Source organism: Pongo pygmaeus, chromosome 2, assembly GCF_028885625.2.
Source record: "Pongo pygmaeus isolate AG05252 chromosome 2, NHGRI_mPonPyg2-v2.0_pri, whole genome shotgun sequence".
Taxonomy (NCBI): domain Eukaryota; kingdom Metazoa; phylum Chordata; class Mammalia; order Primates; family Hominidae; genus Pongo; species Pongo pygmaeus.
Window position 1 is genome coordinate 148,128,492 of NC_085930.1, and position 11,432 is coordinate 148,139,923.

The following is an 11,432-nucleotide window of genomic DNA, read 5'->3' on the forward strand; positions in this document are numbered from 1 at the left end:
CGTGTGCTTTTCATGGAATTAATGTTGAAAAAAGATGGATATACAATAAACCCTAGACACATGCTTAGGCTGGGGCTTCGGAATTCAAAAACATAGGCAGAGCTGTGCCATAACTTTCCTAAGTCAGAGTCCTCTGACCAGGCAGATTTCCCCTCTGTTGGAGTGGGTGTGTGAGAGTACAGGTTTGACGTCTTGAAAGTCACAAACATCCTCTGTATGAGAGGAGGGGAATGAAGAAGGGCCTGTGTCTTGGGTTGAACACAATTAGGTAGTGATGACGCTGATGAATCAATAGCCACCAAATTGTCCAGCATTGAGGTCAAATGCTTCATGAATTTGGTCATTGGTAACCATGGCATTAGTAGCATGGCCCATCGTGTGACTGTGTGTGTGTGTGACTGTGTGTGTGTGCGTGTGTGCTTGCGTGTATACACATTCAGTGGAATGAGAACAGAAATAAGACATTTTGAACAATTACCCAATTAGCTGTCCTACAATTACAGGAATGTGACACTCAGTTAAAAATGCAAGGGTCATTTTATGTTAAATTGCTCATTTTGAAAGCATCCTCTTGGCTCAGTCGCCATGCCAACTGGTTTGTAAAGTGGTCCCCATTGCTTTTGAGAGGCAGGACACGATAGTATCCCTCATACCATGCCTGAGCCAGCTTTCTTATTTAGCAGAGTTGAAAGCAGGGAGGGAAAGGGTTGTGGTTGGGAGCTGGGGGCTCAGCCAGATTCCCCTTTCAGTGATTTCTCAGGCGTGAGGATGACCTGCCTTGGCCACTGCATCTGAGGAAATATTGCAGGGGAGAGGCAGGGCAGGGCTGGGAGACTGGCTGAGCAGGGATGTCATTGTGCAGTCAGTTAGAGGTCTCTTTTTAAAGCAGGGTGATGTATGGCAAAAAATGAAAGACAAGTGAATAGGAGCAAAATGGCAGATTCCAGAGAGTCAGCAGCATCACTGATTGGGGTCCAACTGGATGCTCACCAATAATTCCTCCTGGCGTCCAGAAAGCCACCATGGGGGCAGAACCTAAAAATCCTTCTTCCTCTTCTCATGGTCTCCTCATCCACTTTTCAAGTGCCTCTTCTCATGGTCTGACCTGCTCAGCCACCCAGAGCCCATCTCCAGGGCATACAAGAACCTCAGTTTTCTTTGGCATCGTTCCCTGCTGGCCTCATGCCCACCCACTGCCCACCCATAAAGAGAACACAAGCCTGAATACAGTGGAGCCCACTATTCCCACATGTATCATTTTCACATCCTGGAGCTCAGAAAGAAGGAGCTGAGTAGAATCAGGATTTCAAAGGACACCAGGCCTCTGCTTCTGACTTGGGTGGCAGCTCAGATCCTAGAGCCTGGAGAGGGCTCTGCATCCAGTGAATGCTTAACAAACAAAAGCTTATCTGACATGGAATTCCTGAGAAAGCCCCATTAGCCAATGCTCTTCTCTCCTGCACTATGAAATGTAGTGCTCATAACAGTCCTATTGTAGGACATTAACCAGCACTTGCTTAAAGCAAGCGGGGCTTTCTGATCTGTGTTTATTGCAGGCTCTGCTGCTCCACAGCTGGGAAATGTGGACAGGTTCCTTGGGTGTTCTGAGCATCAGAGAGCCTTGTCTGTAAAATGGGGATAAAAATGCTGCCTACGCCACTGAGTTATTGTGAGGACTAAATGAGCAAATACATGGGAGGGGTCTAGCTCTGTGCCTGACATACAGTAAGTACTCAAAAATGATTACCTTTATTGTCATATGCGTACTTTCAAAAGATGACTCAGTGTCAAAGCTGAGACTCCTAGAGAGGATCCATAGCCCCCCAGCCCTGCACACAGATCCTGGGCCCTGGGTACTGAGACGAAGGCCAAATGGGATATGATTCAACCTTCACATGACCACCAGTGGGGTCTTTCTGAAAAGGGAGCTTGGAATTCAGGCAATAGATATGAAACGCAAAGGAGCGGGGAAAGGTCTGGGGACAAGGGTTGGGCAAACAGTGTTGAAGTGCCAGCTCCGCTGTTAGCTACCTAGACCAGGGAAAATCAAATTAACCTTTTTGTGCCTCGGTTTCCTCATCAGCCATTGAGATTTTGATACTACCTTTCCATCCTAGTTCTTATAAAGATTACATAAGATAACAAATATGAACGTGCCATAACAACTGACAGACACCTCCTTTTAGTTACCCTAAACCCAGTGCAGTGCTTTATAATGTCTCCCGATTTGGAAAGCATGAGAGCCCGAGAGAGGGCAGCATGGCTTTCAGTGTGGTGGCTATTTTCCTTAGACCTCATTGTCATTGGAAAGAGGTCTGGAATGCAAGACAGGAAAATCTGAATTTGAGTCCCAACTTCCCCCATCACTAAGTGATCTTAGCAAGTCTCTTCTATGGCTTCTCACAGAGAGGAGTAGTATCAGATGACCACTGAGGCTTTCATGGCTCTAGTTCCATGAGTTTTATTGAACTCCTTATCCCTCTAGCCAGAGATAACCTGGTTCCTCTCATAGTCCTGACTTAAAACATTTTTTAAAAAAGCTTTATTGAGGTATAATTGGCAGACGATAAACTGAGGACTCCCACTTCTGGCCAAGGTGGAGTATCAGGGGCGAGAGTCTTGACCCTGTAGGTCTTCCATGGCCTCATGTTTTAGAGAAAATGGAGCCGCTTCCTGGCTGATGGCCTTTGCAGCCCCCAGAACCTCATCCGATTAGGGAAAGCAGCACTATTTTTTCTAATTATCCTGACATTTCTGACAAGGCCATTGTTCTTTAATCCTAAAAAGATTTGAAATCATTCTAATCCAGCTGGGCTCATGTCACACGACACTGGCTTCCGGGGTTTCCATGAGCTAGAAGTGCATTAACATTCCCCAAAGGTCACAGTGGGGCTAAGAAAGGGCCTCCAGGCCTGTGATACGGGAGAGAAGGAGCTTTGAGAGAGTGATCTTTAAAAAATTGTAACGAAATCTTTGGAACCCTGACTCTTTCTGCAAAGAAGCAGGTTTTGTCCAGCTCTTCTAGGCTCCCTGAAAGTCAATAAGACCCAGGGAGAGTGGAATGAGCCAAACAGTGCCAACACCCAAAGCCCTATGAGGAGGAAATCTTGTAGACAACTGCAAGTGTCCGGAAGTCTATTAAGTTGGGGTAAGATTAATCCTATACTTGGATTATAAGGCCAGAAAAAAAAAAGTCTTTTTAACCAATGTATTCCAGGAAGTCATCAGCCATATAGTCAATCACTCTGTGTCCACTGAAAATAATGTTATCAAAGAATAATCAACAACCCAGGAAAAGTCTCCGCAATACCAGCTTCTCATTCTCTGCAATAGTGACATTTGGGGCTGCCCTGCTTGTTGTAGGATGATTAGCAGCATCCCTGGCCTTTACCTACTAGATGCTAGTAGCACCCCACCCCCAGTTTTGACAACTGAAAATGTTGCCAGACATTGCTGAATGTCCTCTGGGGGGGGCAAAATTGTCCCTGGTTGAGAACCACTGCACTAGAGCAATATGGTCCCATTTTGGTTTAAAACAAGAGAGTGATGATAGACTATTTTTTTAGCCACAATTTATTCGGTGACTGTTTCATGCCAGGCACTGTGTAGAGCATGTTACAAATAGAATATCATTCCTCTGTGGCTAGTGGATTACAGGGAACTCTTTTATTTTAATGAGAAACACATAAACCATTGACTTCGGATCTTCCAATTTCTCCAGTTAATTTGCAGGTTCTCCCTCTACCTGCCACCCCACCCAGCAAAGAGGAGAGGAAGTGTTGAGTAGGGAAGAGATGAGTCCTGGCCCTGTCACTTCTTAGGGGGGTGTGCTTTTGAACAACCTGCTCACCATGTTTGAACTTCACTCTTCTTGTTTATAAAATGAGGACAATGACACCTGCAAGACTGTGAGGTTTAAAAACAAAATCTGTGTTGAGAGGTAACTTGCCTCTTTTACTTACCAATGATTTCCTCAATGCCTGTCGACTGGGGCTGGTTCATACTAGATAATCAATAAATGCTCCTTGAATGAGTAGGTGGATGAAAGAAATGTCTGGCATCTATCACAGGTGCTGGCACTGATATGTGCTTGATAAATAGGCTGGCTGATTGTGAGTGATGCTGACGGGCAAAGGACAGAGACACCAGGAAGGAGAACAGGGCACAAAAGATAACTGTCTCAGCCCTTGGGGAGTTTCTGACCCGGGAGGATGGGAACAGCAATTAACAATAGTTACAGATCATTAAATAATTGCAAGTGTGAGGCGCACTGTAAAGAGGAGGCTCAGAGTCCCCGCATGCTCACACTCACACCTGGCCACAGACATGTGACACCCCTGGCTTACCCAGGCCAGCGGGTCTGCAATGAGGCCAAGGACTTGGGCTCTTGAGAAGTTTTAAGTTTGAAAACATTGCTTTTTAGGCCTAAAACAATGAACCTTAATAAAAGTAAACACTTCCATTGAGCTTTGAAACACTTAATAGTAGTTAAAAGCAATTAGGCTAATAAAATAGTCTTTTGTTGCAATTCAATAAGTGCTTTCTCTTATTAACTTCATTGTCCTTTAAGATTTGGGTTAAGGTTTGTCTGCATTTGGAAAAGGTCACATTTGCCCAAAGACTGATGGGTGATAACAGTAAGGCAGCCCCCTGCACAGGGAGAGGCCAGTAAGAGCCTGGGCTCCATGAAACTGCATTTCAACTCCAAGCCTGATGTCCTGCCTGTCTCCTGGGCATGTTTATCTTACACAGCTAAGCATCAGTCTCATTTGTACAGTGAGACTAATATCACTGTGTCAGGTTGTATTGAGAATTAAGAGAGCTCATGTATGCCTGTAAAGTACCTGGCATACCGCAGGGTACAAGGAGGGCATTGTTAGCTGTGATGGCCCCTTTCCTTCTTCCCTTTACTTCAGAGGTGACCTTTCCAAATAACATTTAGTTCTTAAACCTCAGGTCAGGTGATAGTGCTGATGGGAAACCTTCCCACCCAGGTTTGGCTGCAAGCCACTCCTCTGGGCTCCTCTGTGCTCCTACAGCCTCCCGCATGCTACCTCTCATGCATCCTTGTGATGGTCTGACCAGGAGCTTCTTGAGGACAGGGGTTGGGGCCACTTGCCTGCGTGCTTCTCCATGCGCGTTTGCTATCAGATGCCTTCCCCTTTCTGCTCTGCACTGCGGGGAACTACATTTCCCAGGCTCCCTGGGCAGTGGCTGGCTTCCGGCTAGTTTCTACCAAGGGGAGCACTGATGGGAGATGAAAAAGTGGGAAAAAAGGAGAAGCCAGGATGCTTCTCTGTCTCTTCTTCCCTCTTCTCTTTCAGGGTTTTTTGGTAGTGGCTGTGTCTCCTTGATAGCTCCTCTCTATGATCCAGCCCTGCCTGGCAGCCCTGGCTTCTGGGTTCTGAAAACACCACGTTCCTCCTTGTGTCCCTCTATCTAGTAATTGGCAGCTTTCTGATGTTGCTAAGTTCTGACTTGCTTCACCATCTCCTATTTGGCTCCTCAGCTTTTCCATCTTCTGTGTAACCTGTTCCCCATACTAAATTTCCTCTGTGTGAAATGCCTAGCATGGTTTCTGTTTCTGTGGTGGGACTCAAACGGATACATTCTGTGTCCCTAGCCTCTGACACAGCACCTGACCCATGATAGGATCTCAGGAAGCTCTTTTTTGGCTGAGTACATTTCCCATTGTAATATTCCCCAAAGGTGGGATTTTGTTCATCTTTTACAGGCTTTCCTCTGGCCCTCCGTTGCTTTCTGTAGCTTTAGCAAGCCAGAAGCATGAGGAGCAATTAAAGTGAGCACCAGCCCCAGAAAAGTAGTGATCAAATGTTTAAAGTTCTTGAAAATTCTGTCTAGTTCATTTCTATTTCATTTTCTTAAGCCCCAGATTCTAATTGTATCTGTCTACACAACAAGTGTAATCAGGGAGCCAAAATTAAATTTCCCCAATCCCTGCCCTTCTAATCAATCACAAATCATGAATGAAAAGAGCAGATTCAAGTGGGAGAATCAGCTCCAGGAGGCCAGTCATTCCATCAGCTCTGTTAGGCTCTGCACAGAGGTGGGACCTATCTCTCCCCACCCACTCCTCCCCAGGAGGGGAAAATGCAAACAAGTCACTTTTGATGACCACCTGTCTGCAGTGGTATTGGTCTCGAAGGTGACCTAAAGTGAATGCTAATTTCAGAAAAATAAAGTTTGGGGATATGGTTTGGATGTTTGTCCCCACCACCCCCACCCCACCAATTTCATGTTGAAGTGTGATTCCCAATGTTGGATGTAGGTTCTGCTGGGAGGTGATTGGTTCATGGGGATGGATTCATTATGAATGGTTTAGTGCCATCCCCTTGGTGATAATGAGTTCTCACTTGGTTAGTTTTTGTGAGATCTGGTTGTTTAAAAGAGCCCAGAACCTCCACCTGACTCTTTCTTGCTGTCTTTCTTGCCATGTGACATCACTGGCTCCCCCTTTGCCTTGTGCAATGATTATAAGCTTCCCGAGGCCCTTATCAGAGGTAGATGCCAGAGCCATACTCGTACAGCCTGCAGAACTGTGAGTCAATTAAACCTCTTTTCTTTATAAATTACACAGTCTCAGGTACTTATAGCAATGCAAAAACTGTCTAACACACCTGGTTTCAAATGATTGGGAAGAAATGAGATTAGAGGTCTCTGAAGATGCCAGGGCTCTGGAGATTGCTGGGGGAAGGATTGCCCTGTCCCTGTCAGGGGCTGCCTCCTGTGTGGAGGGCCTTAGGGCTCTGGAGACAGAACCCCTGTGTTCAGATTCTGCCTCTGCTACTTACCAAATATGGGACTTTGAGTATTTCACCTGGTCTGAATGGGCACCTACATCCTAGTCCTGGAAACAGCTCAAGTAAGGACAGAGGAGGTGCTTAACAAAGGATTAAGCCTACAACCTGGATCTATTCCTTGCCTTGAAGACCAGTTGAGGGCCCAGGATGAGCCTCCTGTGGGTGCACTAGCTCTGCTTTAATTGCCAGTTGTTCTAAAATGAATCTTCCTTTGCATTGGTGAAAAAAACAACAGAGGCTACAGAAAGCCCCTGGGGTCTGTCTCAGTTGCTATTGCTTTGACTGTGGTCTGTGAACCCTGGGCAGGCAAGACATAGCTCCCACCTGTTCCTCTTTTCAGCTCTTGCTGGTGAGGGGCAGGTGTTCTTTCCAAGCTTCTCCTATCTCTCTCCCCTCTTCTTACTTGTTTCAGTCTTTCTCCCTCCTCTTCCCTCTCCTCTTCTTTCTTCTCCCTTTGCCTTATCCTCTTCCCTGCTTTCCTCTCTCCCATTCTTTCCCCCTCCTCTGCTCTTTTCTCCTCTCTCTTTCTCTCTTCTCTCCCTTCCTCTTCCCTCTGCCTTCCTCTTCACTTCCCTTTCCTCCTACCCTTTCCCCTCCTTTCCCATCTTCTCTCCTCCTCTACCCCCTCATCCCTTCCTCTTCACCTCTCCCCTCTGTTTCCCTTCCTCTCCCTGCAACATTCTCTCTTCTCCTCCTTCCTCATTTCTCTTCTCACTCATTCTCCCCTCCTGTCCCTTCTGTAGCTCCCCTTATCCCTTGTGACATCATCATCTCCCAGCCTCAAAACTGGCAGTCACTGCTTCATCAGCTCTGGCCCCAGCCAAGACCTCCCTCCCTTCTCAGCCAGCAGCAGCCGCTGGACTCTTGAAGGGGGTAACAATTAGTCATTGGAGGGTGGCAGTGGTTGAGGGAGACAGAGCATGCCGGCCTTTGCAGTCATTGCTCTGTCACCTCATGTACAACAGGCTTAACCCAATACGTGATCTTCCCTTTGGCATCCCCCTCTCCCTCTGCCACTGCTAAGCTGTGTTGTGTGTATCTGTCCTCCCTCGTCCCCACACCCACAACCATCTTTATGCCCTCACCTCCTTTGTGAGCTTTGTGCAGCCCTGCCTAGTGTGGCAGCTCCTTAAAGCACCTCTCTTGTTCTTCCCTTCCTTCCTGTGACCACTCCTTATCCCTAAAATGGGTCCCTCATTGCTTCTCTCCTGAAATACTTGATCCTGGGTTCCTCTCCCCACCTTCATCTGTCCTGTCAACAATGACTGGCGTGCATTCCTGGTTCATGTCCTCCTAGGGACAAAAAGGAGTGACATCTTTCCTCCCCACCACACTCCTAGAACAAAAGAGGTTAACAAGAGAAAAGCATAACACATTTATTTAATCAAACTTTTATGTGATATAGGAGACTTCAAAAATGAAGACCCCAAGACCCAGGGGAAACTGTTTTTATGCTTAGGTTTGATGAAGAGTGGACAGCCATATACTCTTTTTGTATTGGACAAAAAGAGTATAATCCAGTAGTAATAGACTGAATGGGAAAACCCAGCAAGGCCTGTCTGTTCAGATTCTTCTTGGCCTCTCTGTTGTAGCATTTCTTCCTTCTGGGTATGATGCAGGACCCCTCTGGAATGAGGGTCTTATGATCTAATATCAGAGAAGGGTAGGTCAGAGAATTTCTTTATGGCCACCTCCTAGACAGAAAGGGATAGGGAGGTCAGAGTAGTATTTCCAGGGTTCATGGCTTACTTTGGGGGAGAGGGGTTCCAGTTTTTATGACCCACCTAGGGGACAAGGAATTATGTTTCTATGACTTGCTTTGAGGGAGAAATGAGGGGTGAGAGATGGGAAGCAGGAAGTCAAAGAGACCATGGTTCTGAGGTTGCTTCTGAGGTCTTCCAATGTTCTTTAGTTCAAAGTACTCAGCACACCAAAGTGCCATACTTTGGGGTATCATTTTCTGAGCTGCAGAATCCCAGATACATCACTCTCCTCAGAAGCTCTGGCTCTCCTGGTGCACTGACTGAGGCCAAACAAGTGTTCATGACCTACCCGAGCTTGAGAGAACAGCCCCCCAGATCCTGGTCCTCCTGCCTTCCACCATGGGCAAGAACCCCCACCCCACCTCTCCCCAGCCCTCCTTGCCTTTTTCTGCCTCATGCCTTTGCTTGTGCTGGTTCCTTCTCCACCTGTTCCCATCACCCTGTTCCCATCACCCATACCCTGTTCCCATCACCCACTGCCATTATCCAGGGCCTAAACATCTCCCCCATTATGAAGCTGCTCTAGAGAGGGTGACGTCGCTTCTCTTATAGGACTCGTTAGACACAGTCAGGGGCCCTAATACTGCATCAGCAGAAAGATGTGTGAGTGGTTCACATGACCTTTGACCACTGACTTTACTCACCTATGGAGGTGGACTTGGGCTTTTGCTTGAGAATGTGGGTGTGCATATGTGGGTAAATATGTTTAAAATGATCATGCTTTGGATGAACGAGGCCGGGTTTACCAGTGTATTTGCTAAGCACCTGCAGAGGACTCGCCTGGGGAGCTTGAAACAGTACATATTCCAGGGCCCTGTCCCTGACCTCAGAACCAGATTAGAGGAGCAGGGGAGGTGGCAGGAATCTGTGTTTTTAATAAATCCTTCTGTTTGATCTTCACATTTGGAAATGACTACAGTAAGTGATCTCAGTATTAAAACTCTTAGAAAGCAAAGAGTTTTCATGAAGCAAATAATCACCTCATCATATATGTATTACTATGGATAAATATATGGGATTGGGGAGGAGAATCTGTATGTAGGGAGAGAATTGACTGTTGTTTCAGGCACTGTACCACGGGGTCTTATTCATTCCTTACTACTTCCCATGCAGCAGGTTCTATAATCCTCACTTTACAGATGAGAAAGGGGAGGCTCAGAGAGGGGAAGTATCTGCTGCGTAGTCACACAGCTGGAGAGTGACAAGGTCCATGTTCAAACCAAGGGCTGATGCCAAAGTCCAAGCTTGAGCCACCCTGCAATGCTGCCCATTTGTGAGCCTGGATTTTTTTTTAACTTTCAAGGACAGGTTTTCTTTAACTTTCAAGAACAGGCCCCACTGGTTAACAGCTAACCCCAATGTCTCTCATGATACTCCCTGGAGGTGGGGTTCTGAGGTTCCACTGGCCTGCCCTGTCCTCAGTATAAGCCCCAGATGGGTCTTAAAAGTTAATCTTTTCTACTCTATTCCCAACTAGGCTTGTTGGTGCTGGAGTGAAGCATTCCTGTCATGGTTTGGTTCTGAAACAGGCTGAGGGAACAGAAATATGAGAGAGGCAACTTGACTTATCCTATCCACAGTGAGTGCTGGAATGAAAAGAAGGCCCTGGCCCAAAATAGATGCCCAGGCTTTTCAATGGGACCTAAAATTTTACTACTTTGAGTTCAGATGCATCTTCTTTGAAAAAGAATTATCAGTAGAATGAATACAGCCACTACGAGTCTTTCATACTATATGTAAACTAATTCATTCAGTTACTTTTCATTTGTGGAAAAAATATACTGAGACTATTCCACTTGGAAAATGAGAGTTTTAAAGTATATTGTTGCCATGTATAATTGAAAAAGTGGCATGCACATGTTGGGAATGAGTTCATTGCGTCCAAAGCACTCTGTGGATGTGGAACTCTTCTGGGTGAAGGGGATTCCATGGTTTCAGGCTGGGTGTCTTTGCTGGAGGACTTGTCAGAGCTTTAAAAATGCTAATTCTCATTGTGAATTTCTGGGAAGGGGATATAATTCTCCAAATTTATTTGACCATAAACCTTTTCATAGAATCTTAGGGACTAATATCTCCTAGAATACACTTGGCAAAATCCAGGATCAGAAATAAATACTAACCCCTTACCTGCACAGAATACTTCACAGTGAGTCCCCAGTGGGCTTCAGACACAACCTCATTCAATAGGGTTTTCTTGAGGGACAGATGAGAGGTCATCCGAGCCTGTGGCGAGCAAGGGCAAGCCTGGCGAGAGTGATAGGAGTGGGGATGGGCTCTTGGGGAAGCTCTAGGAAGGTGGGGACAAAGGGCCCACTTCACTGGTCCCTCTACTTGGTTCCCTGTCTGCCCCAGGAGAGGGGGCCTGCACTTCCTCAGGAGGCTTGCCTTCCTCCCCAGTGCCTCTCACTGACTTGACCAAAAAGGCCATGCATGTGAGAGAACTCCACCTCCTCTGTTCTCCCAGCCAACATGAGGCTCCAGCCAGGCACTTTTCTGGCTTTCTTGCTGCAGGAACATGGCATGGTTGTTTGGGAGCACAGCTTGCCAGGAGGCCCATGGCATGATGGCTTGATCAAAGGGCTTGAGCCAAGGCTGGCCCTGGGCCACATGGCTGGATTGCAGCCTTTCTATCCATCCCCCTAATCCCATTTAGGATGTTCAGGATCAATGAAAAGATCTGATCATTCAAATCATACCAAAGTGTGCTAATACCATGTGCTATCCCCTCTGGGGATAAACCTGCTTTACAAAGGGAATGCTTGCCTAATGGTGAGACAGAAGGATGAAGGACAAGCCTTTACCTGCGGGACCCCATGAATTTAGGACCCCGTGAATGATCCATCACAAA